General features: G+C 39.5%; 2 long non-coding RNA genes and 27 other non-coding genes across 29 annotated transcripts; 16 read left to right on the top strand and 13 right to left on the bottom strand.

The window, feature by feature from the left end:
• Window positions 1–447: 447 nt before the first annotated feature.
• On the bottom strand, window positions 448–958 carry LOC124343427. The gene is made up of 3 exons (XR_006919256.1): window positions 748–958; window positions 585–684; window positions 448–517 (listed from the first exon to the last, which is right to left on the bottom strand). It is a non-coding gene; the product is annotated as an uncharacterized LOC124343427 (long non-coding RNA).
• A 1,978-nt stretch (window positions 959–2,936) lies between these two features.
• Window positions 2,937–3,018, bottom strand: Trnas-cga. Its single transcript has one exon. It is a non-coding gene; the product is annotated as a tRNA-Ser (tRNA).
• Window positions 3,019–3,095: 77 nt separating this feature from the next.
• On the bottom strand, window positions 3,096–3,169 carry Trnai-aau. Its single transcript has one exon. It is a non-coding gene; the product is annotated as a tRNA-Ile (tRNA).
• A 466-nt stretch (window positions 3,170–3,635) lies between these two features.
• Window positions 3,636–3,717, top strand: Trnas-uga. Its single transcript has one exon. It is a non-coding gene; the product is annotated as a tRNA-Ser (tRNA).
• A 411-nt stretch (window positions 3,718–4,128) lies between these two features.
• Trnak-uuu lies at window positions 4,129–4,201 on the top strand. Its single transcript has one exon. It is a non-coding gene; the product is annotated as a tRNA-Lys (tRNA).
• Window positions 4,202–4,699: 498 nt separating this feature from the next.
• Trnar-ccu lies at window positions 4,700–4,772 on the top strand. Its single transcript has one exon. It is a non-coding gene; the product is annotated as a tRNA-Arg (tRNA).
• Window positions 4,773–5,407: 635 nt separating this feature from the next.
• Trnas-cga lies at window positions 5,408–5,489 on the bottom strand. The gene has a single exon. It is a non-coding gene; the product is annotated as a tRNA-Ser (tRNA).
• A 77-nt stretch (window positions 5,490–5,566) lies between these two features.
• Trnai-aau lies at window positions 5,567–5,640 on the bottom strand. Its single transcript has one exon. It is a non-coding gene; the product is annotated as a tRNA-Ile (tRNA).
• A 264-nt stretch (window positions 5,641–5,904) lies between these two features.
• On the bottom strand, window positions 5,905–5,988 carry Trnar-ucu. The gene is given in 2 exon segments: window positions 5,905–5,940; window positions 5,952–5,988. It is a non-coding gene; the product is annotated as a tRNA-Arg (tRNA).
• A 118-nt stretch (window positions 5,989–6,106) lies between these two features.
• On the top strand, window positions 6,107–6,188 carry Trnas-uga. Its single transcript has one exon. It is a non-coding gene; the product is annotated as a tRNA-Ser (tRNA).
• A 411-nt stretch (window positions 6,189–6,599) lies between these two features.
• Window positions 6,600–6,672, top strand: Trnak-uuu. Its single transcript has one exon. It is a non-coding gene; the product is annotated as a tRNA-Lys (tRNA).
• Window positions 6,673–7,170: 498 nt separating this feature from the next.
• Trnar-ccu lies at window positions 7,171–7,243 on the top strand. The gene has a single exon. It is a non-coding gene; the product is annotated as a tRNA-Arg (tRNA).
• A 635-nt stretch (window positions 7,244–7,878) lies between these two features.
• Trnas-cga lies at window positions 7,879–7,960 on the bottom strand. Its single transcript has one exon. It is a non-coding gene; the product is annotated as a tRNA-Ser (tRNA).
• A 2,166-nt stretch (window positions 7,961–10,126) lies between these two features.
• Window positions 10,127–10,210, bottom strand: Trnar-ucu. The gene is given in 2 exon segments: window positions 10,127–10,162; window positions 10,174–10,210. It is a non-coding gene; the product is annotated as a tRNA-Arg (tRNA).
• Window positions 10,211–10,794: 584 nt separating this feature from the next.
• Window positions 10,795–10,867, top strand: Trnak-uuu. The gene has a single exon. It is a non-coding gene; the product is annotated as a tRNA-Lys (tRNA).
• Window positions 10,868–11,365: 498 nt separating this feature from the next.
• On the top strand, window positions 11,366–11,438 carry Trnar-ccu. The gene has a single exon. It is a non-coding gene; the product is annotated as a tRNA-Arg (tRNA).
• A 4,531-nt stretch (window positions 11,439–15,969) lies between these two features.
• Window positions 15,970–16,395, bottom strand: LOC124343483. Its single transcript, XR_006919269.1, has 3 exons — window positions 16,270–16,395; window positions 16,107–16,206; window positions 15,970–16,039 (listed from the first exon to the last, which is right to left on the bottom strand). It is a non-coding gene; the product is annotated as an uncharacterized LOC124343483 (long non-coding RNA).
• Window positions 16,396–18,455: 2,060 nt separating this feature from the next.
• On the bottom strand, window positions 18,456–18,537 carry Trnas-cga. The gene has a single exon. It is a non-coding gene; the product is annotated as a tRNA-Ser (tRNA).
• Window positions 18,538–19,137: 600 nt separating this feature from the next.
• Trnas-uga lies at window positions 19,138–19,219 on the top strand. The gene has a single exon. It is a non-coding gene; the product is annotated as a tRNA-Ser (tRNA).
• A 982-nt stretch (window positions 19,220–20,201) lies between these two features.
• Window positions 20,202–20,274, top strand: Trnar-ccu. Its single transcript has one exon. It is a non-coding gene; the product is annotated as a tRNA-Arg (tRNA).
• A 635-nt stretch (window positions 20,275–20,909) lies between these two features.
• On the bottom strand, window positions 20,910–20,991 carry Trnas-cga. Its single transcript has one exon. It is a non-coding gene; the product is annotated as a tRNA-Ser (tRNA).
• A 617-nt stretch (window positions 20,992–21,608) lies between these two features.
• Window positions 21,609–21,690, top strand: Trnas-uga. Its single transcript has one exon. It is a non-coding gene; the product is annotated as a tRNA-Ser (tRNA).
• Window positions 21,691–22,101: 411 nt separating this feature from the next.
• Window positions 22,102–22,174, top strand: Trnak-uuu. The gene has a single exon. It is a non-coding gene; the product is annotated as a tRNA-Lys (tRNA).
• Window positions 22,175–22,672: 498 nt separating this feature from the next.
• On the top strand, window positions 22,673–22,745 carry Trnar-ccu. The gene has a single exon. It is a non-coding gene; the product is annotated as a tRNA-Arg (tRNA).
• A 635-nt stretch (window positions 22,746–23,380) lies between these two features.
• Trnas-cga lies at window positions 23,381–23,462 on the bottom strand. Its single transcript has one exon. It is a non-coding gene; the product is annotated as a tRNA-Ser (tRNA).
• Window positions 23,463–23,877: 415 nt separating this feature from the next.
• Window positions 23,878–23,961, bottom strand: Trnar-ucu. The gene is given in 2 exon segments: window positions 23,878–23,913; window positions 23,925–23,961. It is a non-coding gene; the product is annotated as a tRNA-Arg (tRNA).
• A 118-nt stretch (window positions 23,962–24,079) lies between these two features.
• Window positions 24,080–24,161, top strand: Trnas-uga. The gene has a single exon. It is a non-coding gene; the product is annotated as a tRNA-Ser (tRNA).
• Window positions 24,162–24,572: 411 nt separating this feature from the next.
• Trnak-uuu lies at window positions 24,573–24,645 on the top strand. The gene has a single exon. It is a non-coding gene; the product is annotated as a tRNA-Lys (tRNA).
• Window positions 24,646–25,143: 498 nt separating this feature from the next.
• Window positions 25,144–25,216, top strand: Trnar-ccu. Its single transcript has one exon. It is a non-coding gene; the product is annotated as a tRNA-Arg (tRNA).
• The last annotated feature ends 2,714 nt before the right edge of the window (window positions 25,217–27,930 follow it).

Raw genomic sequence — 27,930 nt, 5'->3', positions numbered from 1 at the left:
CACGCATTTCAGAGGTCGGAAAACTGGGAGGATGTCTTCCCATTTCCTCTCGTCCTGGTAGGTCAAAGAATACGGTTCGTCCTGCCTGAACACTGGAAGGAAATCCGGTGGCAGACAACATAGAATTCCGAAGACACTTACGGCCCAATCTGGGAGCTGAAAACTGGGAGAATCGTTGGCTCGCAAGTGACCAGAATGCACTCAGGTGACTGTTCTCCTCGCAGGGGCGTGTTCCATCGCTGGACAGGCGTATTCTTTTGATGCAATTATAGGAGACGGTATTACTGAAGTTTGTTATGTTCGCCAATTCGTTGAGAATGTAACCGGGAAATCCGCAATTGACTCGATGGCATTCCTGTTCAGTATTGTACCATTCTCCGTAGGCCAGGCAAGGTCGACGGACCGACGTAGTCGATAAGCAGGCGTAAACGGATTCGTTTTTTTTTAAATATTTATATACTCAGCCGTTTTGCGGTGGAATCGGATCGAAGCAACTACGACATAAGAGTAATAAGAACTAAAAGAAAAGAAAATGAATCAACGAGTCTAAATAATGACGAAAGCTAAAGAAGCTGATTACGAACCAGACTGTTTTAAAGCAGATTCGGAAACAGCTTTGCATGATCAAACACCTTCATTAGAGAGCGGAATCCCAGCAGGGTGAAGAACCAACATTCTCCAGACCTGAGAGGGGTGACATTTTTTGTTATTGTTTCTGAAAAAGTTGGTAGACAAAATATTCCTTACATGTAAAATTTTCATTAGAATAACATCACTGCAACTTTCAGTTCCAAAAAATCCTGCATGTGTCACAGCATCAGCTAAACTTTCAACTACAATGGCAGCTGATTCCTGGCCTAGTTCTGAGAGAGGTTATTGAAAAAAGAGATCAGGCAAACTTGTGATTTCAAAAGATGTTGGCACTAGAATGTTACCAATCAATCCAAAAGACAGGAATATATAAGCCTGCAATGTCAGTGTAATTTACAACTTGAACTAAATTCTAGAATTAAATTTTTCCGACATTAGAATCCAAAGGCTATATTATTACTATGTAATCCTGTATAGGAATTAAATTTTCTTATATTTTTCAAATTTTTTATGAAACAGAGAAAGAGAAGACGGAATGTATTTTTGGCTATAATGGAAAGATTTGGATGACAACCAAAATATGTGGGAGCCGTACTCCAACACCAACTGCAAAATCTAATAGCCCAAGTACTACGAAAGGTAAGACTGGGTGTTTTTATCTAGTTTTACTGTTATTTTTGTCATTTCTGCATTACTAGGCTAGAAAATAATCTTGAAAAAAAAGAAGAGACCAAGAAAAGGCAAAAGAAAGCTGGAAAGAAAGTGTAAAAGAACGCTAAAGAAGATGAATCGAGAAGAGCAAGGGGATCGAGTTTAATGGTTGGAGATATAAAAGAGATCGCGGCAGAAATGGTAGTTGATGAGGCAGGTCTGGTAGTAGTAGAGAAAGAAGCAGTTGGTGTAGTAGATGTAGATTTGAATAGGGAAGGATTAGGTGTGTCCCCGTGTTCCCTGATTACAGTGTATGGGCTGTAAGTGTGTGAAGTAGAGAGAACAGAAAATCTCCAAGAATTGAATGGAAACATTGCACTGAGCTGTTTTGAGGGAAGAGTTGAGCTCTCAACGTAACGAAATATAGAAAATAGGTTTTCTGTTTAAATTTATTTGGAAAGTTGAATGTTTGCATATTCTGGGCTGTCAGTCTGAACTTGAAAAGTGTTTAATTATATTCTGCAAGTTTGTCTTTCGTTGAATAACCAGCAATGAAGCATTATTGACTCGTAATCAGCATCTCACTGTGTTAGCACTCCCATTTCACACAAAACAACTTCAACACATACAAAACCCCGCCAACCCGGGGTTCGCCCGCGGTTTTCCGACAAGAAAAAAACCTAACAGAAAATGAACCCAACCCAAGACAATGGGTCATCACCAGTATCAATTTCATTTTGTTTTTCTTTTCGACCAAGTGCCAGCGGTTCGGAGCGCTTGTGTATGCGCACCGTCCATGCGGCTTAACAGCACCGCCATTTTTTCTCTCCCGCAACGGTTGGAATTACATTCCCGTTCGTGCAGTCATTCGTGGTTCCCCTTCGTATATCACTCCGTCAGTTGTGCAAAAAGACTTTCATTAATCGTGTGGACACAATGCACTGTTTCTCGATAGGAGGTTCTACAATCATGGTCGTCTGCCTTGTGCTAAATATTCGGTCAGAGCGTGTTGGGCCTCTCCAACTTCATCTGCAGTCATCTTCTTCTGGAAACTTCACACGTGCGCTTGTCGTTGCATTATTTATTTGCGGTGATGAGTACTTTTCCATATCACGAGTCTTCGCCATTTTTTTTTGCTTGAACTCACTTCACGCGGTTTATGGGTGACACCATCTTGGTTTTATAGTTGATTTCTTCTGTGTGTCTGCGAACAGGATGAATGGTGTGTCAGACCCCCTTTCTTTCTGTGGAAAAATCGTATTTATTATATATATATTATATATTGTTACGCTCAAATCAGCATATGGCCTAATTCACACTTGAAGTGAGGTCACTTTAAGCGAAATCAATCACTCTGCCGACTCCCTTTTACACAAGATCCGGTACAGAATGATAAACTGTCAATGTTGGTGCCTATCTAACCTTATTACACCAACAGCGTCCACTAACTATACCAAATAAGAATACATAGCAACAACGGACGAAAAAAGGTGCAAGGTTAATACTCCGAACTAGACTGACAGTCACCGAGAGGGGGAGCAAGGTTAAAAAGAGGAAGGCCAAGAAGCAAGGTTAAACAAGGTGACAAACTACATTAGGCCACCTAGGGTTAAGTAATTAAACCATTAACCCCACAATCAATGATTGATCATCAAATGTTGTGTAGTTACATTTACCAATAAAATGCCACAAAACGCAGATAGTAGGATTCGAACCTACGCTCCAAGATGGAAACTGATTTCGAGTCAGTCGCCTTAACCACTCGGCCATATCTGCATTAAATATTTTAGCAAAATATTTCGAATCTATCAGTACCTTTTTACAGTGGTAAATATTTAATGGAAGAATTATAGTGGCCCGTAAGAGGATCGAACTCATGACCTCCGCGTTATTAGCACGGCGCTCTAACCAACTGAGCTAACAGGCCAATAAATTCTTAATATATTAATCAAAGGTTCATTCATCATCAGTTAGGTATACTCTGTGTGTCTTTAGAGAGAATGATTTAAGTTATCTACCAAGCAACGCTATATCAGCAGCACATTTCAATCGTCACTGTGAAGGCAATGCAAGCCAGTGATATTCATTGAGTGTTCGAGATATATTTGTACTTTTATTGATCTGACATGATTCCCCATGGTTTGTGGTTAACTACTACTCATCATGAACTAATAGTTTCGTCATATGCTATTAATCGTGGTGGGACTCGAACCCGCAATTTTCGGATAACTACTTTCATAGAAGTCCGACGCCTTATCCATTAGGCCACACGACCTACACTTAAAGAAAGTGCTAGGATTTTGCATCTCTCATTTAACCTGCTCTTCAGTAAGGTCAAACGGAAATTTTGGTGAACCAATAAATATTATTACTAGATTGTCTGAAAATTCGGGGCAGTTGTGGCCGAGTGGTTAAGGCGATAGACTTGAAATCTATTCCTCTCTGAGGGCGTAGGTTCGAACCCTACCAACTGCGGTGAATTGCCATTTGTTTCACATGCTAGTATTTTCTAGTGGAACAACTCATTTTCAATCGTTTACTAATATCTCAAATTTACGCATAATTACAAATATGATCTGTGCAGTCATGGGTATCCTAGGTCCCGGGATCTATCTCGGAGCCATAGACCATGACCTGTCACTTGGGGTTTCCAGAAACGTGTCTATTTTTCAGAGGCCAGTGCCGAAATGCATTATGGCGGTCTTTGAGTGTAGTTTACAAACACAAAATGTAGTCAGAGACATATTATAGGATGAAAGAATGTGAACTCATTTTGTTTACGAAGAATAGAAAAACGTCCGTTCTTCCGTCCGTAAAAGATCTATAAGCAATCGTAAAATTTAAAAATGAACTCGAACGGAAAACTATTGCAATATCGATTATTAAGCCCGGTTAGCTCAGACGGTAGAGCGCGGGACTTTTAATCCTGAGGTCAAGGGTTCAAGTCCCTTATCGGGCGGCTAGTCTTTTGATTTTAGTTAGTATTTTTGGTTTTCCACCATTTATTATCAAGTTAATATCGTTTGAAATCATTCACCATTATGGGCAGAATTCATAGATGTTCATAGACGACAACACGAGTTCTCATGGTGTTTCTTTATGTTAATTCCTACGATGTAGAGAAAGTGCGAACCAAAAGGAAGTACATTCGGATATAGGTCGTGGAACATACACAAATAATGAAATGAGATAGTGAGAAAGAGTATCCCTCATTGTGAGAGTAGAAAGCCTTGATATTTGATACAACTAATTGCAATAGTAAATGTTTGTCCAGTTATAGAACTCGAAAGCTGTAAATAGAGTTTGTAGTTAAGATTATTCAAAAAACATGGTTTTCAAGATTGAGACGATGTCCACAGACGGTAATCGCTGTATGTTTATATAACATGGGACGTTTGGCTATCTTCTAGGAAAAAGCTTTGCGTCATTCCTCGGATAGGAGATTCAACCTAATTCAGCCTTTGTGGCCTAATGGATAAGGCACCGGCCTCCTACGCCGGGGATTGCGAGTTCGAGTCTCGCCAGAAGTAGCGAGCAACCGAAACTATAATTATCGAAAATCGTCGTTAAATTGGCAATTACTTGTCTTTTGTTTTACTGTTTTCAAGCAAAAATTTTCATTGGTCCAAGTGTTGGGAAATCGCTGAAATGGCATGCTTAAACTTGGAAACCTTTGCCAGTGACAATTACTTGGCAGCGGAACTTATTCTGCTGTTTTACAGGTGAACTCTGACTCTCTCATCCTTCTCTGCCGTCTTCACTGGTTCCTGGAGCAACAACGCGCTGAATTCAAGACGCTGGTCATGATGGTAAGGTGCATTCTCGGCAACGTGTACTTGTTGTCTCTCATCTACTTTTAGAAACTATCTAAACTTGGCCTACGATCACAAACCTCGACTTCGATGGACCTGACTGTTCTTACCACTCGTACGGACCATTGTTGAGAGCATGCCTTATCCAGGGTCACCCCGTTGCTTAGTTTGTCTTGTCTTGTCCAGGGCCATCACATATGCTAAAGACCTAAAGACCTTTCGTTCTTCTCTCACTGTGTACTCCCCTACTGATTTTAAACTTGGATGTTCTCCCAAAAAATGACTAGAAATAACTTCTGGCGTCACTTGATCAAATGTTGTGTAGTTACATTTACCAATAAAATGCCACAAAACGCAGATAGTAGGATTCGAACCTACGCTCCAAGATGGAAACTGATTTCGAGTCAGTCGCCTTAACCAATCGGCCATGTCTGCATTAAATGATTTAGCAAAATATCTCGAATCTATCAGTACCTTTTTAGAGTGGAAAATATTTAATGGAAGAATTCTAGTGGCCCGTAAGAGGATCGAACTCATGACCTCCGCGTTATTAGCACGGCGCTCTAACCAACTGAGCTAACAGGCCAATAAATTCTTAATAAATTAATCAAAGGTTTATTCATCATCAGTTAGGTATACTCTGTGTGTCTTTAGAGAGAATGATTTAAGTTATCTACCAAGCAACGCTATATCAGCAGCACATTTCAATCGTCACTGTGAAGGCAATGCAAGCCAGTGATATTCATTGAGTGTTCGAGATATATTTGTAGTTTTATTGATCTGACATGATTCCCCATGGTTTGGGGTTAACTACTACTCATCATGAACTAATAGTTTCGTCATATGGTATTAATCGTGGCGGGACTCGAACCCGCAATTTTCGGATAACTACGTTCATAGAAGTCCGACGCCTTATCCATTAGGCCACACGACCTACACTTAAAGAAAGTGCTAGGATTTTGCATCTCTCATTTAACCTGCTCTTCAGTAAGGTCAAACGGAAATTTTGGTGAACCAATAAATATTATTACTAGATTGTCTGAAAATTCGGGGCAGTTGTGGCCGAGTGGTTAAGGCGATAGACTTGAAATCTATTCCTCTCTGAGGGCGTATTTTCGAACCCTACCAACTGCGGTGAATTGCCATTTGTTTCACATGCTAGTATTTTCTAGTGGAACAACTCATTTTCAATCGTTTACTAATATCTCAAATTTACGCATGATTACAAATATGATCTGTGCAGTCATGGGTATCCTAGGTCCCGGGATCTATCTCGGAGCCATAGACCATGACCTGTCACTTGGGGTTTCCAGAAACGTGTCTATTTTTCAGAGGCCAGTGCCGAAATGCATTATGGCGGTCTTTGAGTGTAGTTTACAAACACAAAATGTAGTCAGAGACAAATTATAGGATGAAAGAATGTGAACTCATTTTGTTTACGAAGAATAGAAAAACGTCCGTACTTCCGTCCGTAAAAGATCTATAAGCAATCGTAAAATTTAAAAATGAACTCGAACGGAAAACTATTGCAATATCGATTATTAAGCCCGGTTAGCTCAGACGGTAGAGCGCGGGACTTTTAATCCTGAGGTCAAGGGTTCAAGTCCCTTATCGGGCGGCTAGTCTTTTGATTTTAGTTAGTATTTTTGGTTTTCCACCATTTATTATCAAGTTAATATCGTTTGAAATCATTCACCATTATGGGCAGAATTCATAGATGTTCATAGACGACAACACGAGTTCTCATGGTGTTTCTTTATGTTAATTCCTACGATGTAGAGAAAGTGCGAACCAAAAGGAAGTACATTCGGATATAGGTCGTGGAACATACACAAATAATGAAATGAGATAGTGAGAAAGAGTATCCCTCATTGTGAGAGTAGAAAGCCTTGATATTTGATACAACTAATTGCAATAGTAAATGTTTGTCCAGTTATAGAACTCGAAAGCTGTAAATAGAGTTTGTAGTTAAGATTATTCAAAAAACATGGTTTTCAAGATTGAGACGATGTCCACAGACGGTAATCGCTGTATGTTTATATAACATGGGACGTTTGGCTATCTTCTAGGAAAAAGCTTTGCGTCATTCCTCGGATAGGAGATTCAACCTAATTCAGCCTTTGTGGCCTAATGGATAAGGCACCGGCCTCCTACGCCGGGGATTGCGAGTTCGAGTCTCGCCAGAAGTAGCGAGCAACCGAAACTATAATTATCGAAAATCGTCGTTAAATTGGCAATTACTTGTCTTTTGTTTTACTGTTTTCAAGCAAAAATTTTCATTGGTCCAAGTGTTGGGAAATCGCTGAAATGGCATGCTTAAACTTGGAAACCTTTGCCAGTGACAATTACTTGGCAGCGGAACTTATTCTGCTGTTTTACAGGTGAACTCTGACTCTCTCATCCTTCTCTGCCGTCTTCACTGGTTCCTGGAGCAACAACGCGCTGAATTCAAGACGCTGGTCATGATGGTAAGGTGCATTCTCGGCAACGTGTACTTGTTGTCTCTCATCTACTTTTAGAAACTATCTAAACCTGGCCTAAGATCACAAACCTCGACTTCGATGGACCTGACTGTTCTTACCACTCGTACGGACCATTGTTGAGAGCATGCCTTATCCAGGGTCACCCCGTTGCTTAGTTTGTCTTGTCTTGTCCAGGGCCATCACATATGCTAAAGACCTAAAGACCTTTCGTTCTTCTCTCACTGTGTACTCCCCTACTGATTTTAAACTTGGATGTTCTCCCAAAAAATGACTAGAAATAACTTCTGGCGTCACTTGATCAAATGTTGTGTAGTTACATTTACCAATAAAATGCCACAAAACGCAGATAGTAGGATTCGAACCTACGCTCCAAGATGGAAACTGATTTCGAGTCAGTCGCCTTAACCACTCGGCCATATCTGCATTAAATGTTTTAGAAAAATATTTCGAATCTATCAGTACCTTTTTAGAGTGGAAAATATTTAATGGAAGAATTATAGTGGCCCGTAAGAGGATCGAACTCATGACCTCCGCGTTATTAGCACGGCGCTCTAACCAACTGAGCTAAAAGGCCAATAAATTCTTGATATATAAATCAAAGTTTCATTCATCATCAGTTAGGTATACTCTGTGTGTCTTTAGAGAGAATGATTTAAGTTATCTACCAAGCAACGCTATATCAGCAGCACATTTCAATCGTCACTGTGAAGGCAATGCAAGCCAGTGATATTCATTGAGTGTTCGAGATATATTTGTAGTTTTATTGATCTGACATGATTCCCCATGGTTTGTGGTTAACTACTACTCATCATGAACTAATAGTTTCGTCATATGTCGTCGTCGCCTTCTCATCCTTCTCTCCAGTAACAGTTTGTGAAATTTCGTCTCTCATATTGTCGTGTGCATCAAAGTCCTCCCCTCTTGACCCATTGCCTACGTTTGTTCTAAAGAAGTGCCTACCCTCATTGGCTCCCTCAATTGCAAACATAATTAATTTGTCTCTCTCCTCTGGAGTGTTTCCCCAGGATATGAAGCTTGCCCTCATTACCCCACTGTTGAAAAAACATGGCCTTGATTCTGATGTGCTCTCCAACTATCGACCTGTGTCCCTTCTTTCATTCCTCTCTAAACTTCTCGAACGTGTCGCCGCTAAACAGCTTGTGGCCTATCTTGAGTCTCAGTCCCTCTTTGCCTCTGTGCAATCAGCGTACAGAGCTGCTCACTCCACTGAAACTGCCCTTCTTAAGGTACTTAACGATCTCCTCACTTCGGTTGACAACGGCGACGCTGTCATCCTGGCTCTCCTTGATCAAAGCGCGGCCTTTGACACCATCGACCATGGCATTCTCCTAGACCGCCTCTCTGCTCGCTTTGGTGTCTCTGGACTCGCCCTCACCTGGTTCACCTCGTATCTCGACAAAAGGCAGCAGTCGGTCAGCGTCAATGGCGTATCGTCATCTCCCACCCCACTCATTTACGGTGTTCCGCAAGGCTCGGTGCTAGGCCCTATACTCTACATCCTGTACAACTCCCCGATGCACGAAATAGCTTCGTCCTTTGGGATTTCTGACCACTACTTTGCCGACGATTCCCAAGAGTATGATTCTTTCACCCCATCTCTGTCTGCAGCTGACCAACAACGAGTTTTCGATAACCTTACAGCGTCTCTCGTAGAACAAGGGAAATGGCTGGCTGCCAACCGCCTTAAACTGAATGAAGACAAAACGGATGCTCTCCTAGTCTCTTCAAAAGACAATGTAGTGAAGAAACGCATTGCGTCTATTCCTCTCGTGGTCGGTGGCGCCAGCATCATTCCCTCTCCTGTGGTCCGCAATCTTGGGGTTCTACTTGACTCTCACCTAACAATGGAGCAACAGATAAATTCATCATGCAGATCGTCCTACTTTCACCTCAGGCGAATCGCGAGAATAAAGAAATTCCTCTCTCTTCCTGCAGTGATACAGCTCGTGCATGCTTTTGTTCTGTCCCACATTGACTACGGCAACGCTCTACTGGTTGGTCTTCCCGCAACTCGCCTGGAGAAGTTGCAGCGTGTCCAAAACTCAGCAGCTCGTCTCATCATGGGTGTAAGCCGACGTGAATCCATCACTCCAGTTCTCCGCTCCCTGCACTGGCTCCCAGTGTGTCAGCGCATCGAGTTCAAGATTGCTGTCCAAGTGTTCCGTTGCTTAGTTGGTCTCGCGCCACAATACCTCAGTGCACTAATCAGCATCCGTGACACCGGCCGTGAATCCCGCTCCTCCTTCCAGCTCCTACTCTTCACCCCTCGCAGCCACATGAAAAGCTTTGGCGATCGAGCATTCTCAGTCGCCTCTCCTCGAATTTGGAATTCCTTACCCCCCGACCTTCGCTTACTAGCTCTCTTTCCTTACTCTCCTCTTTTCTCTCTCACACAGTTTCGTTGTAAGCTAAAAACATTTTTGTTTCGAACGGCATATGAAAATTGAGTTTCCCCATGTATATTGTCGGAGCTGATAGCGCCTTTGATCATGATTTGGAAAAGGCGCTATTCAATATTAAATGCAATACATTATTATTATTATTATTATTATTATTATTATATGCTATTAATCGTAGCGGGACTCGAACCCGCAATTTTCGGATAACTACTTTCATAGAAGTCCGACGCCTTATCCATTAGGCCACACGACCTACACTTAAAGAAAGTGCTAGGATTTTGCATCTCTCATTTAACCTGCTCTTCAGTAAGGTCAAACGGAAATTTTGGTGAACCAATAAATATTATTACTAGATTGTCTGAATATTCGGGGCAGTTGTGGCCGATTTCCTCTCTGAGGGCGTAGGTTCGAACCCTACCAACTGCGGTGAATTGCCATTTGTTTCACATGCTAGTATTTTCTAGTGGAACAACTCATTTTCAATCGTTTACTAATATCTCAAATTTACGCATGATTACAAATATGATCTGTGCAGTCATGGGTATCCTAGGTCCCGGGATCTATCTCGGAGCCATAGACCATGACCTGTCACTTGGGGTTTCCAGAAACGTGTCTATTTTTCAGAGGCCAGTGCCGAAATGCATTATGGCGGTCTTTGAGTGTAGTTTACAAACACAAAATGTAGTCAGAGACAAATTATAGGATGAAAGAATGTGAACTCATTTTGTTTACGAAGAATAGAAAAACGTCCGTACTTCCGTCCGTAAAAGATCTATAAGCAATCGTAAAATTTAAAAATGAACTCGAACGGAAAACTATTGCAATATCGATTATTAAGCCCGGTTAGCTCAGACGGTAGAGCGCGGGACTTTTAATCCTGAGGTCAAGGGTTCAAGTCCCTTATCGGGCGGCTAGTCTTTTGATTTTAGTTAGTATTTTTGGTTTTCCACCATTTATTATCAAGTTAATATCGTTTGAAATCATTCATTATTATGGGCAGAATTCATAGATGTTCATAGACGACCACACGAGTTCTCAGGGTGTTTCTTTATGTTAATTCCCACGATGTAGAGAAAGTGCGAACCAAAAGGAAGTACATTCGGATATAGGTCGTGGAACATACACAAATAATGAAATGAGATAGTGAGAAAGAGTATCCCTCATTGTGAGAGTAGAAAGCCTTGATATTTGATACAACTAATTGCAATAGTAAATGTATCTCCAGTTATAGAACTCTAAAGCTGTAAATAGAGTTTGTAGTTAAGATTATTCAAAAAACATGGTTTTCAAGATTGAGACGATGTCCACAGACGGTAATCGCTGTATGTTTATATAACATGGGACGTTTGGCTATCTTCTAGGAAAAAGCTTTGCGTCATTCCTCGGATAGGAGATTCAACATAACTCAGCCTTTGTGGCCTAATGGATAAGGCACCGGCCTCCTACGCCGGGGATTGCGAGTTCGAGTCTCGCCAGAAGTAGCGAGCAACCGAAACTATAATTATCGAAAATCGTCGTTAAATTGGCAATTACTTGTCTTTTGTTTTACTGTTTTCAAGCAAAAATTTTCATTGGTCCAAGTGTTGGGAAATCGCTGAAATGGCATGCTTAAACTTGGAAACCTTTGCCAGTGACCATTACTTGGCAGCGGAACTTATTCTGCTGTTTTACAGGTGAACTCTGACTCTCTCATCCTTCTCTGCCGTCTTCACTGGTTCCTGGAGCAACAACGCGCTGAATTCAAGACGCTGGTCATGATGGTAAGGTGCATTCTCGGCAACGTGTACTTGTTGTCTCTCATCTACTTTTAGAAACTATCTAAACCTGGCCTACGATCACAGACCTCGACTTCGATGGACCTGACTGTTCTTACCACTCGTACGGACCATTGTTGAGAGCATGCCTTATCCAGGGTCACCCCGTTGCTTAGTTTGTCTTGTCTTGTCCAGGGCCATCACATATGCTAAAGACCTAAAGACCTTTCGTTCTTCTCTCACTGTGTACTCCCCTATTGATTTTAAACTTGGATGTTCTCCCAAAAAATGACTAGAAATAACTTCTGGCGTCACTTGATCAAATGTTGTGTAGTTACATTTACCAATAAAATGCCACAAAACGCAGATAATAGGATTCGAACCTAGGAATTTTTTCTAGCAGTGAAGGAATCGCTTGGCCATTTTTTTCAGTTAAGTCAGCAAAACAAGGACGTAAAAATAAAGTTATTCAACTGATTCTTTTTCAACTTTGGTTCGGCTAGGCAATTTCACAAATTTTGTGTAGATGTTGATTTAAATGACACTGACTTGTAAAGACTATTGTGTGATTTTATGATGGATATAATTGTTTTTAAGGCAGGTTTTATCTTGTATCTGAGGATTCAGGAAACTTTCCGCGCTGCCATTCGTGCATGACGTCCATTATGTTTCCAAGCTTTCAGCAAGGAGGATTTTATGTTCTCTTTTAGCAAAATATTGTGACCGACAGAGTGTCACAGTTGGTTTGAATTTTCTCTCACTGCTGCAGAAATTGCCAGGGTTGAGTTGGGTTGAAGGGTTATAGCCAGCGAAGATTTCCTACTCAGTAATTGGCCTTGTTCACGTATAAATATTTAGGGAAAGATGTAGGCCATAACCCTCTGCTTGATGGATAGTCACGACATTGCATGACAGTGACTCTTTTCCGTTGTAAATACTTTACTTTGGTGAGCAGAAGACAATCGTGGCTGCAGTACCATCTTCTAATTTTATGTCACTTTCATATGCATGCTATGTCTCGTTTATGCAGGGTAATAGATTGATTGACCATATTGTCGTAGCCAAATTTTCTGACAGTATACAACACAAAGTGGATGTTTCGACGGTGTTATTGTTGGCCAAGAGTTTTTAATTTTTAGGCTCGAGATAACTGTTCCAACAGTATTTGGGGAATTCAGAGTAAAACCCAATTGGGGTTGTCAAGAAATTGATATCTCACCCAAGTAGTCCAAATGATGTTGTTTACGTATAATTTATGTATTATGTTGACATATTTCTTCAAATTTTCTTTTTACCTAAAAAAGAATACGAATGGAATATCATTTGAACACTCGAGTGGTAATGTAAACAAAGCTTTATAACATTTAGAAAATGACATCGTTTCTGGAACAACACGTTTTTTCTTGGCGTTTGAAAAGGGATCATGGCAGAATGACGGATTCCCATTGTGAGTAAAAATAGATGTAAGTAAATAAAATTACTTATTATTATTAACAACTTAATTTTTAAGTAAAAATAAAAAGTAAAATTTATTACATACAAGTAACAGAAATTTGTGTCATTGCAACTATGGACTAAGCTACAGAAGAAATTAGTTTCACAAGTAACACAAAATAAATGAAATGTGTAATAATTTTCTCATTAGATATTCTGTTAAAGTTTTTCATAAGTAATTCGTTTCAGTAGTAATACCAGCGATAATAAATCGATTATGGAGACAGCGTTAGACCCGCAGCTACAGTGATAAAACGAGCACCAGTTTACCGCCGTGCTTTTTCTTTGGAACAGAGTCAACATTTTATTGTTTATTTAAGAAATGGAACAAGTAATTTAAGAAATTAAGCCATTTACTTAGCCATTTATTTTAGGGGCTATCTATCTTATATGCTATGTACCCTATATCCTATTTGCTTTACTCTTCAAACAAGAAAATAATATAATATTACAGGGATGTATGTCATTTCGGACCCTACCCTTTCAGCCCCGTACCATTTCGGCCCAATCCGAAATCGACCTACCAATTCGGCCCCACTATTTACCTTTTCGGCCCCATTTTCATTAATATTTTTGAAGTTGTTAAATAATTTATCTAGTTGAAAAGTTAAATAACAAGAAGAGAGTATTTTAGTAAAAGAAGCGAACGTCTAAAATTTTAAATATTTATTGGATTATTAATGGACGTTCACTTTTTTATACTAAAATACTTACACAGTAATCAAAGAAATATTTAAAAATTTTCGACAATTTGTTTTATGGTAGAGATTTTGCAAAACAATTTTTGGTCCAAAGCGTTACACATATTTTTTTACTCGAAGTAGCTTACGTGATTTTAAGCCAATTATATCTGTAACTTTAAGATTTTTTCTACATTTCGGTCTTATTCTCTTGTTAAGCTTTACATATTGTACTTCTAACGATGCTTTATAACGATATTTTAGTTTTATAGCTTATATATATATAATAGCTTCTTTCTTTCTTTAAACTTATTTTATTTTAATAAAGCTGTCATTTCGGACCCAGTTTTGGACATTTTCGGCCCCGGGCCGAAATGGTTAAAAAGGGCCGAAAAGGTATGGGGCCGAAATGTTAGTGTCCGAAACGACGGGATACCGTATTACAGGAGTTGACGTGTTGAGGCTAACTCAACCGAGTCAACGATGATTTGTGTATTAGAAATTTAATTTTTCGTTTCATATTTTAGAAAGCAGAAAGTAATCAAAATAAAATTGTAAAAAAAAATATTGTTAGATGCAAAACCAGCGTAAGGAGCGGGAGATTAACTGGGAACAAAACGGGTACCCAACAAAGCATGCTAAAATATTTTTCTCGTAAAAGAATATGTAGCCTAACAGGTGACAGAATATATTGACATTCTTCATATCGTGTTGGGGGGGAGGTTGCATTTTCTTCCGTTGTTACTCTTCCACTCTATCAAAACATATTTTAACATTTCTCTTGATTAAAAGCTTCTATGCAAGCAAGGTAGTTTTCCTACGGGAGCAAAGAAGAAAATTAATTCACGGATTGTTTCGTAGACTATATGTTGAAAGTATGTACAGCGTCCGGCTTGCAGGTGATGTTTGCCATCAATCAACAAAGAGTTTTCAAGAATGCAACTTTGTCTGAAGTAGGCTAAACTGTCATCTGAAAAAATTTCTACTGAATGTAAAATCGAATGATGTAAATAATCACCTTATCTTTTTAGCTTACATGCCTTCACATTATTCGAAAATGATTTTTTTTAGCCGAGCACATACTTAAAACACAGATTGGTGACATTCGGGACAAAACATTTCCTGGCACCGGAAGTGCTCGTTGGAATTGGGTTCCGCGTCGCTAAAGCTTTAAATTTCGTCCTAATTGAAGACTTAAGTTGCCCACCCCAAAGTTGCGCTCACCTGGTAACCGTTGTCGTATTTTTAGCTCACCAGTTGGTCCGTTTGAAACCTTCTCGATTAATTGTGTGACGTGATTCCGGGTATCGATGTAAGGTCCCGGCATTGAGGTAGGCCTTGTGGCATCCAGCCGACTCTTCCGACTCATTTTCGTCGTGATCCACTCTCCAGAAAGAAGCCCTCATTACACGATTAAACCACTGCAGCACCTGTTTTAGTTCACCGATCCAATTAAAATAAAGACTAACTCTTATTTGTCTATTCTATTTAGACATAAAAATATTTTAAAAATGGATGGAAAATCGTCTTTCACGTATAGGCAACGGTTTTGACGTACCGACTCAATAGTTAAGCGGGCGAGAGACCAGCTGGACGCTAGCGTTGTAAATCTCCAGAGGAGTTCCACACTGGATGGGCACGCATTTCAGAGGTCGGAAAACTGGGAGGATGTCTTCCCATTTCCTCTCGTCCTGGTAGGTCAAAGAATACGGTTCGTCCTGCCTGAACACTGGAAGGAAATCCGGTGGCAGACAACATAGAATTCCGAAGACACTTACGGCCCAATCTGGGAGCTGAAAACTGGGAGAATCGTTGGCTCGCAAGTGACCAGAATGCACTCAGGTGACTGTTCTCCTCGCAGGGGCGTGTTCCATCGCTGGACAGGCGTATTCTTTTGATGCAATTATAGGAGACGGTATTACTGAAGTTTGTTATGTTCGCCAATTCGTTGAGAATGTAACCGGGAAATCCGCAATTGACTCGATGGCATTCCTGTTCAGTATTGTACCATTCTCCGTAGGCCAGGCAAGGTCGACGGACCGACGTAGTCGATAAGCAGGCGTAAACGGATTCTTTTTTTTTTAAATATTTATATACTCAGCCGTTTTGCGGTGGAATCGGATCGAAGCAACTACGACATAAGAGTAATAAGAACTAAAAGAAAAGAAAATGAATCAACGAGTCTAAATAATGACGAAAGCTAAAGAAGCTGATTACGAACCAGACTGTTTTAAAGCAGATTCGGAAACAGCTTTGCATGATCAAACACCTTCATTAGAGAGCGGAATCCCAGCAGGGTGAAGAACCAACATTCTCCAGACCTGAGAGGGGTGACATTTTTTGTTATTGTTTCTGAAAAAGTTGGTAGACAAAATATTCCTTACATGTAAAATTTTCATTAGAATAACATCACTGCAACTTTCAGTTCCAAAAAATCCTGCATGTGTCACAGCATCAGCTAAACTTTCAACTACAATGGCAGCTGATTCCTGGCCTAGTTCTGAGAGAGGTTATTGAAAAAAGAGATCAGGCAAACTTGTGATTTCAAAAGATGTTGGCACTAGAATGTTACCAATCAATCCAAAAGACAGGAATATATATGCCTGCAATGTCAGTGTAATTTACAACTTGAACTAAATTCTAGAATTAAATTTTTCCGACATTAGAATCCAAAGGCTATATTATTACTATGTAATCCTGTATAGGAATTAAATTTTCTTATATTTTTCAAATTTTTTATGAAACAGAGAAAGAGAAGACGGAATGTATTTTTGGCTAAAATGGAAAGATTTGGATGACAACCAAAATATGTGGGAGCCGTACTCCAACACCAACTGCAAAATCTAATAGCCCAAGTACTACGAAAGGTAAGACTGGGTGTTTTTATCTAGTTTTACTGTTATTTTTGTCATTTCTGCATTACTAGGCTAGAAAATAATCTTGAAAAAAAAGAAGAGACCAAGAAAAGGCAAAAGAAAGCTGGAAAGAAAGTGTAAAAGAACGCTAAAGAAGATGAATCGAGAAGAGCAAGGGGATCGAGTTTAATGGTTGGAGATATAAAAGAGATCGTGGCAGAAATGGTAGTTGATGAGGCAGGTCTGGTAGTAGTAGAGAAAGAAGCAGTTGGTGTAGTAGATGTAGATTTGAATAGGGAAGGATTAGGTGTGTCCCCGTGTTACCTGATTACAGTGTATGGGCTGTAAGTGTGTGAAGTAGAGAGAACAGAAAATCTCCAAGAATTGAATGGAAACATTGCACTGAGCTGTTTTGAGGGAAGAGTTGAGCTCTCAACGTAACGAAATATAGAAAATAGGTTTTCTGTTTAAATTTATTTGGAAAGTTGAATGTTTGCATATTCTGGGCTGTCAGTCTGAACTTGAAAAGTGTTTAATTATATTCTGCAAGTTTGTCTTTCGTTGAATAACCAGCAATGAAGCATTATTGACTCGTAATCAGCATCTGACTGTGTTAGCACTCCCATTTCACACAAAACAACTTCAACACATACAAAACCCCGCCAACCCGGGGTTCGCCCGCGGTTTTCCGACAAGAAAAAAACCTAACAGAAAATGAACCCAACCCAAGACAATGGGTCATCACCAGTATCAATTTCATTTTGTTTTTCTTTTCGACCAAGTGCCAGCGGTTCGGAGCGCTTGTGTATGCGCACCGTCCATGCGGCTTAACAGCACCGCCATTTTTTCTCTCCCGCAACGGTTGGAATTACATTCCCGTTCGTGCAGTCATTCGTGGTTCCCCTTCGTATATCACTCCGTCAGTTGTGCAAAAAGACTTTCATTAATCGTGTGGACACAATGCACTGTTTCTCGATAGGAGGTTCTACAATCATGGTCGTCTGCCTTGTGCTAAATATTCGGTCAGAGCGTGTTGGGCCTCTCCAACTTCATCTGCAGTCATCTTCTTCTGGAAACTTCACACGTGCGCTTGTCGTTGCATTATTTATTTGCGGTGATGAGTACTTTTCCATATCACGAGTCTTCGCCATTTTTTTTTGCTTGAACTCACTTCACGCGGTTTATGGGTGACACCATCTTGGTTTTATAGTTGATTTCTTCTGTGTGTCTGCGAACAGGATGAATGGTGTGTCAGACCCCCTTTCTTTCTGTGGAAAAATCGTATTTATTATATATATATTATATATTGTTACGCTCAAATCAGCATATGGCCTAATTCACACTTGAAGTGAGGTCACTTTAAGCGAAATCAATCACTCTGCCGACTCCCTTTTACACAAGATCCGGTACAGAATGATAAACTGTCAATGTTGGTGCCTATCTAACCTTATTACACCAACAGCGTCCACTAACTATACCAAATAAGAATACATAGCAACAACGGACGAAAAAAGGTGCAAGGTTAATACTCCGAACTAGACTGACAGTCACCGAGAGGGGGAGCAAGGTTAAAAAGAGGAAGGCCAAGAAGCAAGGTTAAACAAGGTGACAAACTACATTAGGCCACCTAGGGTTAAGTAATTAAACCATTAACCCCACAATCAATGATTGATCAAATGTTGTGTAGTTAAATTTACCAATAAAATGCCACAAAACGCAGATAGTAGGATTCGAACCTACGCTCCAAGATGGAAACTGATTTCGAGTCAGTCGCCTTAACCACTCGGCCATATCTGCATTAAATATTTTAGCAAAATATTTCGAATCTATCAGTACCTTTTTAGAGTGGAAAATATTTAATGGAAGAATTATAGTGGCCCGTAAGAGGATCGAACTCATGACCTCCGCGTTATTAGCACGGCGCTCTAACCAACTGAGCTAAAAGGCCAATAAATTCTTGATATATAAATCAAAGGTTCATTCATCATCAGTTAGGTATACTCTGTGTGTCTTTAGAGAGAATGATTTAAGTTATCTACCAAGCAACGCTATATCAGCAGCACATTTCAATCGTCACTGTGAAGGCAATGCAAGCCAGTGATATTCATTGAGTGTTCGAGATATATTGACATGATTCCCCATGGTTTGTGGTTAACTACTACTCATCATGAACTAATAGTTTCGTCATATGCTATTAATCGTGGCGGGACTCGAACCCGCAATTTTCGGACAACTACTTTCATAGAAGTCCGACGCCTTATCCATTAGGCCACACGACCTACACTTAAAGAAAGTGCTAGGATTTTGCATCTCTCATTTAACCTGCTCTTCAGTAAGGTCAAACGGAAATTTTGGTGAACCAATAGTTATTATTACTAGATTGTCTGAAAATTCGGAGCAGTTGTGGCCGAGTGGTTAAGGCGATAGACTTGAAATCTATTCCTCTCTGAGGGCGTAGGTTCGAACCCTACCAACTGCGGTGAATTGCCATAGGTTTCACATGCTAGTATTTTCTAGTGGAACAACTCATTTTCAATCGTTTACTAATATCTCAAATTTACGCATGATTACAAATATGATCTGTGCAGTCATGGGTATCCTAGGTCCCGGGATCTATCTCGGAGCCATAGACCATGACCTGTCACTTGGGGTTTCCAGAAACGTGTCTATTTTTCAGAGGCCAGTGCCGAAATGCATTATGGCGGTCTTTGAGTGTAGTTTACAAACACAAAATGTAGTCAGAGACAAATTATAGGATGAAAGAATGTGAACTCATTTTGTTTACGAAGAATAGAAAAACGTCCGTACTTCCGTCCGTAAAAGATCTATAAGCAATCGTAAAATTTAAAAATGAACTCGAACGGAAAACTATTGCAATATCAATTATTAAGCCCGGTTAGCTCAGACGGTAGAGCGCGGGACTTTTAATCCTGAGGTCAAGGGTTCAAGTCTCTTATCGGGCGGCTAGTCTTTTGATTTTAGTTAGTATTTTTGGTTTTCCACCATTTATTATCAAGTTAATATCGTTTGAAATCATTCACCATTATGGGCAGAATTCATAGATGTTCATAGACGACAACACGAGTTCTCATGGTGTTTCTTTATGTTAATTCCTACGATGTAGAGAAAGTGCGAACCAAAAGGAAGTACATTCGGATATAGGTCGTGGAACATACACAAATAATGAAATGAGATAGTGAGAAAGAGTATCCCTCATTGTGAGAGTAGAAAGCCTTGATATTTGATACAACTAATTGCAATAGTAAATGTATGTCCAGTTATAGAACTCGAAAGCTGTAAATAGAGTTTGTAGTTAAGATTATTCAAAAAACATGGTTTTCAAGATTGAGACGATGTCCACAGACGGTAATCGCTGTATGTTTATATAACATGGGACGTTTGGCTATCTTCTAGGAAAAAGCTTTGCGTCATTCCTCGGATAGGAGATTCAACATAACTCAGCCTTTGTGGCCTAATGGATAAGGCACCGGCCTCCTACGCCGGGGATTGCGAGTTCGAGTCTCGCCAGAGGTAGCGAGCAACCGAAACTATAATTATCGAAAATCGTCGTTAAATTGGCAATTACTTGTCTTTTGTTTTACTGTTTTCAAGCAAAAATTTTCATTGGTCCAAGTGTTGGGAAATCGCTGAAATGGCATGCTTAAACTTGGAAACCTTTGCCAGTGACAATTACTTGGCAGCGGAACTTATTCTGCTGTTTTACAGGTGAACTCTGACTCTCTCATCCTTCTCTGCCGTCTTCACTGGTTCCTGGAGCAACAACGCGCTGAATTCAAGACGCTGGTCATGAAGGTAAGGTGCATTCTCGGCAACGTGTACTTGTTGTCTCTCATCTACTTTTAGAAACTATCTAAACCTGGCCTACGATCACAGACCTCGACTTCGATGGACCTGACTGTTCTTACCACTCGTACGGACCATTGTTGAGAGCATGCCTTATCCAGGGTCACCCCGTTGCTTAGTTTGTCTTGTCTTGTCCAGGGCCATCACATATGCTAAAGACCTAAAGACCTTTCGTTCTTCTCTCACTGTGTACTCCCCTACTGATTTTAAACTTGGATGTTCTCCCAAAAAATGACTAGAAATAACTTCTGGCGTCACTTGATCAAATGTTGTGTAGTTACATTTACCAATAAAATGCCACAAAACGCAGATAGTAGGATTCGAACCTACGCTCCAAGATGGAAACTGATTTCGAGTCAGTCGCCTTAACCACTCGGCCATATCTGCATTAAATGTTTTAGCAAAATATTTCGAATCTATCAGTACCTTTTTAGAGTGGAAAATATTTAATGGAAGAATTATAGTGGCCCGTAAGAGGATCGAACTCATGACCTCCGCGTAATTAGCACGGCGCTCTAACCAACTGAGCTAACAGGCCAATAAATTCTTAATATATTAATCAAAGGTTCATTCATCATCAGTTAGGTATACTCTGTGTGTCTTTAGAGAGAATGATTTAAGTTATCTACCAAGCAACGCTATATCAGCAGCACATTTCAATCGTCACTGTGAAGGCAATGCAAGCCAGTGATATTCATTGAGTGTTCGAGATATATTTGTAGTTTTATTGATCTGACATGATTCCCCATGGTTTGTGGTTAACTACTACTCATCATGAACTAATAGTTTCGTCATATGCTATTATTCGTAGCGGGACTCGAACCCGCAATTTTCGGATAACTACTTTCATAGAAGTCCGACGCCTTATCCATTAGGCCACACGACCTACACTTAAAGAAAGTGCTAGGATTTTGCATCTCTCATTTAACCTGCTCTTCAGTAAGGTCAAACGGAAATTTTGGTGAACCAATAAATATTATTACTAGATTGTCTGAAAATTCAGGGCAGTTGTGGCCGAGTGGTTAAGGCGATAGACTTGAAATCTATTCCTCTCTGAGGGCGTAGGTTCGAACCCTACCAACTGCGGTGAATTGCCATTTGTTTCATAAGCTAGTATTTTCTAGTGGAACAACTCATTTTCAATCGTTTACTAATATCTCAAATTTACGCATGATTACAAATATGATCTGTGCAGTCATGGGTATCCTAGGTCCCGGGATATATCTCGGAGCCATAGACCATGACCTGTCACTCGGGGTTTCCAGAAACGTGTCTATTTTTCAGAGGCCAGTGCCGAAATGCATTATGGCGGTCTTTGAGTGTAGTTTACAAACACAAAATGTAGTCAGAGACAAATTATAGGATGAAAGAATGTGAACTCATTTTGTTTACGAAGAATAGAAAAACGTCCGTACTTCCGTCCGTAAAAGATCTATAAGCAATCGTAAAATTTAAAAATGAACACGAACGGAAAACTATTGCAATATCAATTATTAAGCCCGGTTAGCTCAGACGGTAGAGCGCGGGACTTTTAATCCTGAGGTCAAGGGTTCAAGTCCCTTATCGGGCGGCTAGTCTTTTGATTTTAGTTAGTATTTTTGGTTTTCCACCATTTATTATCAAGTTAATATCGTTTGAAATCATTCACCATTATGGGCAGAATTCATAGATGTTCATAGACGACAACACGAGTTCTCATGGTGTTTCTTTATGTTAATTCCTACGATGTAGAGAAAGTGCGAACCAAAAGGAAGTACATTCGGATATAGGTCGTGGAACATACACAAATAATGAAATGAGATAGTGAGAAAGAGTATCCCTCATTGTGAGAGTAGAAAGCCTTGATATTTGATACAACTAATTGCAATAGTAAATGTATGTCCAGTTATAGAACTCGAAAGCTGTAAATAGAGTTTGTAGTTAAGATTATTCAAAAAACATGGTTTTCAAGATTGAGACGATGTCCACAGACGGTAATCGCTGTATGTTTATATAACATGGGACGTTTGGCTATCTTCTAGGAAAAAGCTTTGCGTCATTCCTCGGATAGGAGATTCAACATAACTCAGCCTTTGTGGCCTAATGGATAAGGCACCGGCCTCCTAAGCCGGGGATTGCGAGTTCGAGTCTCGCCAGAGGTAGCGAGCAACCGAAACTATAATTATCGAAAATCGTCGTTAAGTTGGCAGTTACTTGTCTTTTGTTTTACTGTTTTCAAGCAAAAATTTTCATTGGTCCAAGTGTTGGGAAATCGCTGAAATGGCATGCTTAAACTTGGAAACCTTTGCCAGTGACAATTACTTGGCAGCGGAACTTATTCTGCTGTTTTACAGGTGAACTCTGACTCTCTCATCCTTCTCTGCCGTCTTCACTGGTTCCTGGAGCAACAACGCGCTGAATTCAAGACGCTGGTCATGATGGTAAGGTGCATTCTCGGCAACGTGTACTTGTTGTCTCTCATCTACTTTTAGAAACTATCTAAACCTGGCCTACGATCACAGACCTCGACTTCGATGGACCTGACTGTTCTTACCACTCGTACGGACCATTGTTGAGAGCATGCCTTATCCAGGGTCACCCCGTTGCTTAGTTTGTCTTGTCTTGTCCAGGGCCATCACATATGCTAAAGACCTAAAGACCTTTCGTTCTTCTCTCACTGTGTACTCCCCTACTGATTTTAAACTTGGATGTTCTCCCAAAAAATGACTAGAAATAACTTCTGGCGTCACTTGATCAAATGTTGTGTAGTTACATTTACCAATAAAATGCCACAAAACGCAGATAGTAGGATTCGAACCTACGCTCCAAGATGGAAACTGATTTCGAGTCAGTCGCCTTAACCACTCGGCCATATCTCCATTAAATGTTTTAGCAAAATATTTCGAATGTATCAGTACCTTTTTAGAGTGGAAAATATTTAATGGAAGAATTATAGTGGCCCGTAAGAGGATCGAACTCATGACCTCCGTGTTATTAGCACGGCGCTCTAACCAACTGAGCTAACAGGCCAATAAATTCTTAATATATTAATCAAAGGTTCATTCATCATCAGTTAGGTATACTCTGTGTGTCTTTAGAGAGAATGATTTAAGTTATCTACCAAGCAACGCTATATCAGCAGCACATTTCAATCGTCACTGTGAAGGCAATGCAAGCCAGTGATATTCATTGAGTGTTCGAGATATATTTGTAGTTTTATTGATCTGACATGATTCCCCATGGTTTGTGGTTAACTACTACTCATCATGAACTAATAGTTTCGTCATATGCTATTAATCGTGGCGGGACTCGAACCCGCAATTTTCGGATAACTACTTTCATAGAAGTCCGACGCCTTATCCATTAGGCCACACGACCTACGCTTAAAGAAAGTGCTAGGATTTTGCATCTCTCATTTAACCTGCTCTTCAGTAAGGTCAAACGGAAATTTTGGTGAACCAATAAATATTATTACTAGATTGTCTGAAAATTTGGGGCAGTTGTGGCCGAGTGGTTAAGGCGATAGACTTGAAATCTATTCCTCTCTGAGGGCGTAGGTTCGAACCCTACCAACTGCGGTGAATTGCCATTGGTTTCACATGCTAGTATTTTCTAGTGGAACAACTCATTTTCAATCGTTTACTAATATCTCAAATTTACGCATGATTACAAATATGATCTGTGCAGTCATGGGTATCCTAGGTCCCAGGATCTATCTCGGAGCAATAGACCATGACCTGTCAGTTGGGGTTTCCAGAAACGTGTCCATTTTTCAGAGGCCAGTGCCGAAATGCATTATGGCGGTCTTTGAGTGTAGTTTACAAACACAAAATGTAATCAGAGACAAATTATAGGATGAAAGAATGTGAACTCATTTTGTTTACGAAGAATAGAAAAACGTCCGTACTTCCGTCCGTAAAAGATCTATAAGCAATCGTAAAATTTAAAAATGAACTCGAACGGAAAACTATTGCAATATCGATTATTAAGCCCGGTTAGCTCAGACGGTAGAGCGCGGGACTTTTAATCCTGAGGTCAAGGGTTCAAGTCCCTTATCGGGCGGCTAGTCTTTTGATTTTAGTTAGTATTTTTGGTTTTCCACCATTTATTATCAAGTTAATATCGTTTGAAATCATTCACCATTATGGGCAGAATTCATAGATGTTCATAGACGACAACACGAGTTCTCATGGTGTTTCTTTATGTTAATTCCTACGATGTAGAGAAAGCGCGAACCAAAAGGAAGTACATTCGGATATAGGTCGTGGAACATACACAAATAATGAAATGAGATAGTGAGAAAGAGTATCCCTCATTGTGAGAGTAGAAAGCCTTGATATTTGATACAACTAATTGCAATAGTAAATGTATGTCCAGTTATAGAACTCGAAAGCTGTAAATAGAGTTTGTAGTTAAGATTATTCAAAAAACATGGTTTTCAAGATTGAGACGATATCCACAGACGGTAATCGCTGTATGTTTATATAACATGGGACGTTTGGCTATCTTCTAGGAAAAAGCTTTGCGTCATTCCTCGGATAGGAGATTCAACATAACTCAGCCTTTGTGGCCTAATGGATAAGGCACCGGCCTCCTAAGCCGGGGATTGCGAGTTCGAGTCTCGCCAGAGGTAGCGAGAAACCGAAACTATAATTATCGAAAATCGTCGTTAAATTGGCAATTACTTGTCTTTTGTTTTAGTGTTTTCAAGCAAAAATTTTCATTGGTCCAAGTGTTGGGAAATCGCTGAAATGGCATGCTTAAACTTGGAAACCTTTCCCAGTGACAATTACTTGGCAGCGGAACTTATTCTGCTGTTTTACAGGTGAACTCTGACTCTCTCATCCTTCTCTGCCGTCTTCACTGGTTCCTGGAGCAACAACGCGCTGAATTCAAGACGCTGGTCATGATGGTAAGGTGCATTCTCGGCAACGTGTACTTGTTGTCTCTCATCTACTTTTAGAAACTATCCAAACCTGCCTACGATCACAGACCTCGACTTCGATGGACCTGACTGTTCTTACCACTCGTACGGACCATTGTTGAGAGCATGCCTTATCCAGGGTCACCCCGTTGCTTAGTTTGTCTTGTCTTGTCCAGGGCCATCACATATGCTAAAGACCTAAAGACCTTTCGTTCTTCTCTCACTGTGTACTCCCCTACTGATTTTAAACTTGGATGTTCTCCCAAAAAATGACTAGAAATAACTTCTGGCGTCACTTGATCAAATGTTGTGTAGTTACATTTACCAATAAAATGCCACAAAACGCAGATAATAGGATTCGAACCTAGGGATTTTTTTTAGCAGTGAAGGAATCGCTTGGCCATTTTTTCAGTTAAGTCAGCAAAACAAGGACGTAAAAATAAAGTTATTCAACTGATTCTTTTTCAACTTTGGTTCGGCTAGGCAATTTCACAAATTTTGTGTAGATGTTGATTTAAATGACACTGACTTGTAAAGACTATTGTGTGATTTTATGATGGATATAATTGTTTTTAAGGCAGGTTGTATCTTGTATCTGAGGATTCAGGAAACTTTCCGCGCTGCCATTCGTGCATGACGTCCATTATGTTTCCAAGCTTTTAGCAAGGAGGATTTTATGTTCTCTTTTAGCAAAATATTGTGACCGACAGAGTGTCACAGTTGGTTTGAATTTTCTCTCACTGCTGCAGAAATTGCCAGGGTTGAGTTGGGTTGAAGGGTTATAGCCAGCGAAGATTTCCTACTCAGTAATTGGCCTTGTTCACGTATAAATATTTAGGGAAAGATGTAGGTCATAACCCTCTGCTTGTTGGATAGTCACGACATTGCATGACAGTGACTCTTTTCCGTTGTAAATACTTTACTTTGGTGAGCAGAAGACAATCGTGGCTGCAGTACCATCTTCTAATTTTATGTCACTTTCATATGCATGCTATGTCTCGTTTATGCAGGGTAATAGATTGATTGACCATATTGTCGTAGCCAAATTTTCTGACAGTATACAACACAAAGTGGATGTTTCGACGGTGTTATTGTTGGCCAAGAGTTTTTAATTTTTAGGCTCGAGATAACTGTTCCAACAGTATTTGGGGAATTCAAAGTAAAACCCAATTGGGGTTGTCAAGAAATTGATATCTCACCCAAGTAGTCCAAATGATGTTGTTTACGTATAATTTATGTATTATGTTGACATATTTCTTCAAATTTTCTATTTACCTAAAAAAGAATACGAATGGAATATCATTTTAACACTCGAGTGGTAATGTAAAAAAAGCTTTATAACATTTAGAAAATGACATCGTTTCTGGAACAACACGTTTTTTCTTGGCGTTTGAAAAGGGATCATGGCAGAATGACGGATTCCCATTGTGAGTAAAAATAGATGTAAGTAAATAAAATTATTTATTATTATTAACAACTTAATTTTTAAGTAAAAATAAAAAGTAAAATTTATTACATACAAGTAACAGAAATTTGTGTCATTGCAACTATGGACTAAGCTACAGAAGAAATTAGTTTCACAAGTAACACAAAATAAATGAAATGTGTAATAATTTTCTCATTAGATATTCTGTTAAAGTTTTTCATAAGTAATTCGTTTCAGTAGTAATACCAGCGATAATAAATCGATTATGGAGACAGCGTTAGACCCGCAGCTACAGTGATAAAACGAGCACCAGTTTACCGCCGTGCTTTTTCTTTGGAACAGAGTCAACATTTTATTGTTTATTTAAGAAATGGAACAAGTAATTTAAGAAATTAAGCCATTTACTTAGCCATTTATTTTAGGAGCTATCTATCTTATATGCTATGTACCCTATATCCTATTTGCTTTACTCTTCAAACAAGAAAATAATATAATATTACAGGGATGTATGTCATTTCGGACCCTACCCTTTCAGCCCCGTACCATTTCGGCCCAATCCGAAATCGACCTACCAATTCGGCCCCACTATTTACCTTTTCGGCCCCATTTTCATTAATATTTTTGAAGTTGTTAAATAATTTATCTAGTTGAAAGTTAAATAACAAGAAGAGAGTATTTTAGTAAAAGAAGCGAACGTCTAAAATTTTAAATATTTATTGGATTATTAATGGACGTTCACTTTTTTATACTAAAATACTTACACAGTAATCAAAGAAATATTTAAAAATTTTCGACAATTTGTTTTATGGTAGAGATTTTGCAAAACAATTTTTGGTCAAAAGCGTTACACATATTTTTTTACTCGAAGTAGCTTACGTGATTTTTAGCCAATTATATCTGTAACTTTAAGATTTTTTTCTACATTTCGGTCTTATTCTCTTGTTAAGCTTTACATATTGTACTTCTAACGATGCTTTATAACGATATTTTAGTTTTA

The sequence above is a fragment of the Daphnia pulicaria genome, chromosome 6 (genome assembly GCF_021234035.1).
Source record: "Daphnia pulicaria isolate SC F1-1A chromosome 6, SC_F0-13Bv2, whole genome shotgun sequence".
Lineage (NCBI taxonomy): Eukaryota > Metazoa > Arthropoda > Branchiopoda > Diplostraca > Daphniidae > Daphnia > Daphnia pulicaria.
Note: the sequence above shows the minus strand (reverse complement) of the source record. Positions and strands in the feature narration are given on the sequence as shown.